The following is a 3,568-nucleotide window of genomic DNA, read 5'->3' as shown; positions in this document are numbered from 1 at the left end:
GCTCGTTTCCCATTTTCCCGCCTGCCATCACTACCATTACCAGCCAGCCAGCCAGCCCACCCACCCACCCGCCCTGCCTGCCTGCAACCGTCTGATCTAAGTGAGTTACACTCTGCAAGCCCACTCCAGCTTTCCTCCACTTTCCTGAGGTGCCTGTCTCAAACGCAGCAGTGGCAGGAGTGGAGGAAAGTCAGAGCAGCTTTGCTCTCCTTTTCAAATGTCCCGCCACTGCTGTGTTCAGGGTGAGGCCCTGCAGGGATGAGCCTGTGGGGCCTCGCCTCGAATGCAACAGCGACTGGATGTTTGAAAAGGGGAGCAAAGCCATTCTGGCTTTCCTCTGCTTTCCCGATGTGCCTTCTTGATTTTCTCCACTTTTCCGACATGCCTGCCTTGAATGCAGCAGCGGCGGCATGTTTGAAAAGGGGAGCAAAACAACTCTGGCTTTCCTCCACTTTCCCGATGTGCCTGCCTTGAACGCAGCAGTGGCGGCATGTTTGAAAAGGGGAGTAAAACCACTCTGGCTTTCCTCCGCTTTCCCGATGTGCTTGCCTTCTGGGTTTCCTCTGCTTTCCTGACATGCCTGTCTTGAACGCAGCGGTGGTGGGATGTTTGAAAAGGGGAGGAAAAACAGAGTGGCTTTGCTCTCCTTTTCAAACATCCCTCTGCAGCTGCGTTCAAGTCAAGGCCCCGCAGGCTCACCCCATTAAGCACCTTGCACTGGAGCATGCAGCAGTCAACGGGGTGAACCTGAGAGAGGGAAAGAGAGAGAAAGAGAAAGAAAAGAAAGAGAAATGGGACAGAAAGAAAATGGGACAGACAAGAAAGGGGGAATGAAAGGAAGGGACAGAAAGAAAAAGAGATAAAGAAGAAGGGAGGGAGGGAGGAGATATATAATGAGATATCTATTCTAGTCTAATCACAGTACTTTGTAGTACTGTGAGTCGCATAGATGAAATGGCTGAGAATGTGGGAGATGTATTGTGCAGCATACTACGGACAACAGGCTTTGCATTACAGCTGGATGTATCAACTTTGCCAGGCAATGAATCTTTGCTTCTTGGTTATGTGCGCTTTATTAAAGATGAAAGTTTGACTCAAGAGTTATTTGCAATGCAACTAAATATAGATACTAAAGGGGAATCAATATTTCATGTTGTTGAGCAGTTCTTCAAAGACAAGGAAATTCCACTAACCAACATACTTGCTTGTGCAACTGATAGAGCACCATCAATGACTGGTCGCGACCATGGGTGTGTTGCTTACTTGAAAAAAGCAGTGCCAAATGTCTTTACCATTCACTGTGTCATTCATCACCAACATCTGCTTGCAAAAACCTCAGTGATCTCTTGAACAAGTCATTACACACTGTCATTACTGCAGTGAACAAAATTAAAGTACATGCTCTCAATGATCAACTATTCCGAGAGCTCTGTGTTGAGAATGATGAAGATTTTGATCGTTTACTGCTTCATACAGAAGTTTGTTGGCTAGCAAAAGGCAACTGTTTGAGACACTTTTACAATCTTTTTGACACTGTTGTGGAGTTTTTTGAAGGCAAGAATGTTTTGCTCAGTGATGAACTCAAAGAGATCAGGCATGACATTGCTTATTTATCAGAACTGTTTACAAAGTTCAATGAAGTGAATTTGCAGTTGCAAGGAAATGAAGTCAATCTTATTAAGGCCAAATCTGTCATTTCTACATTTATTTCAAAGTATAGCGCATTATAGGCCGCCATGAGCTATACCAATATCCAAACGTGTCTGAGCTAGAAAAGAAAGGTGGGATATAAGATGATGATCTGCATGTTTTTTGTGACCATTTGGACATGTTGCATAAAGATATATCTGAGCAGTATCAGGATCTTTTTTTGATGGAAATTCCAGATTAGGTGATAAATCCATTTTTAGATACTGAAGAAGATGGGGCAGTGGAGGAACAACTAATAGAACTGAAAAATAACATTGAGCTGAAGCCTGAGCTGAAGCCAAATCATACCAAGAGTTTTGGTTACAGAAGGAAATTTCCGATCGTTATCCTACACTATGGACAGTAGTTAAGAAGCTCCTTGTTGCATTTCCAACATCATATTTGGTGGAACATGGTTTCAGTGTGGTTATCCAACTTCTCTCCAAGCAAAGAAATCGACTCCAGATTATTGAACATGGTGATTTAAGACTCCTGCTAAGTGACTTAAAACCAGACATTGGGAAACTGGTATCATTTCATCAAGCCCATCAATCGAATTAGTAACTGCTTCATTGTTCAGTAAATTCTTAAATTTTACTGAGTTTACCAAGTTACTAGTTACTAAGGTTCTTGATAAATGACTATCAGACTTTGAAAACCTGGTATCACTGGATCATGTTCAACAATTTTGTTGAATTAACATTAACTTAAAAGATTTTTAAATTGGATTTTGAATAAATGTGCAAGTAATTGTTACAATTTTGAATTTTACTGTTACTATCTTCTTTGGTGGGTCATACAAACCGCTATTCCGAATAATGCTGTTTATAGGCAGTGGGGGTAGGGAGCACTGAGGATGAGTTTGTAGCACCAAGGGGAAGGTGGACTGAAAAGAAAAGAAAAGAAAAGAAAAGAAAAGAAAAAAAGAAAGAAAGAAAGAAAGAAAGAAAGAAAGAAAGAAAGAAAGAAAGAAAGAAAGAAAGAAAGAAAGAAAGAGAAAGGGAGGGAGAGAAAGTGAATGAGATATCTAGTCCAACCAGCTGGGTTAGAAGGGAGTGTGTGTGTGTGTGTGTGTGTGTGTGTGTGTGTGCGTGCGTGGCTGTCAAAATTCCAAAACAGGTCAAGTAGCTCTGGGGAGGCAAGTCATAAATTAGAACACTTGCTAAGCAACCTGCCATTAAGTGAGGACCACTTGTATTTGGTTTGCCAGTCATCAAGCCATGCCCACCCAGTCACATGACCAGCAAGCCACGCCCACCCAGTCACGTGACCAGCAAGCTATGCCTACCCAGTCACCCTCAAATTATGCCATGCCCACCAAAATTTGAATCCCGCCCCTGAGTGGGGGGCACTGAGGATGAGTTTGTAGCACCAAGGGGACGGTGGACTGAAAAAATTTGGGAACCACTGCTCTAGACCTAGAAAACCTAAAACCACACCACCTTTGGTCCGATCTAAATATAGTATATAAAATCATACATTGCAATGTCCTACCTGTCAATGACTACTTCAGCTTCAACCATAACAATACAAGAGCACACAATAGATACAAACTCAAGGTTAACCACACCAAACTAGATTGCAGGAAATACGACTTCAGCAACAGAGTGGTAAATGTTTGGAATACTCTACCTGACTCTGTGGTTTCTTCCCCAAACCCCAAAAACTTTAACCTTAGACTGTCTACTATTGACCTCACCCCTTCCTAAGAGGCCTGTAGGGGGCGTGCATAAGCACACCAATCATGCCTACCGTCCCTGTCCTATTGTTTCTTTTTATTTTTCTTATAAGTATCCATCTCATGTATTCAAAACTATGTTTATTCTTATACCTGTATCTTGTAAGCGATTGACAAATCAAATAAATAAAAATAAAATAA

General features: G+C 42.2%; 1 pseudogene; it reads left to right on the top strand.

Annotated features, from left to right (window-relative positions):
- Positions 1 to 954: 954 nt before the first annotated feature.
- Positions 955 to 2,250, top strand: LOC113419184 (protein FAM200C-like; annotated as a pseudogene).
- Positions 2,251 to 3,568: the final 1,318 nt, after the last annotated feature.

This window comes from Notechis scutatus, chromosome 3 (genome assembly GCF_049901735.1).
Source record: "Notechis scutatus isolate UNSWTSFEM ecotype Mainland chromosome 3, rNotScu1.2, whole genome shotgun sequence".
NCBI lineage: Eukaryota > Metazoa > Chordata > Lepidosauria > Squamata > Elapidae > Notechis > Notechis scutatus.
The sequence above is the reverse complement of the archived record's forward strand: the minus strand, read 5'-3'. Positions and strand labels throughout refer to the sequence as shown.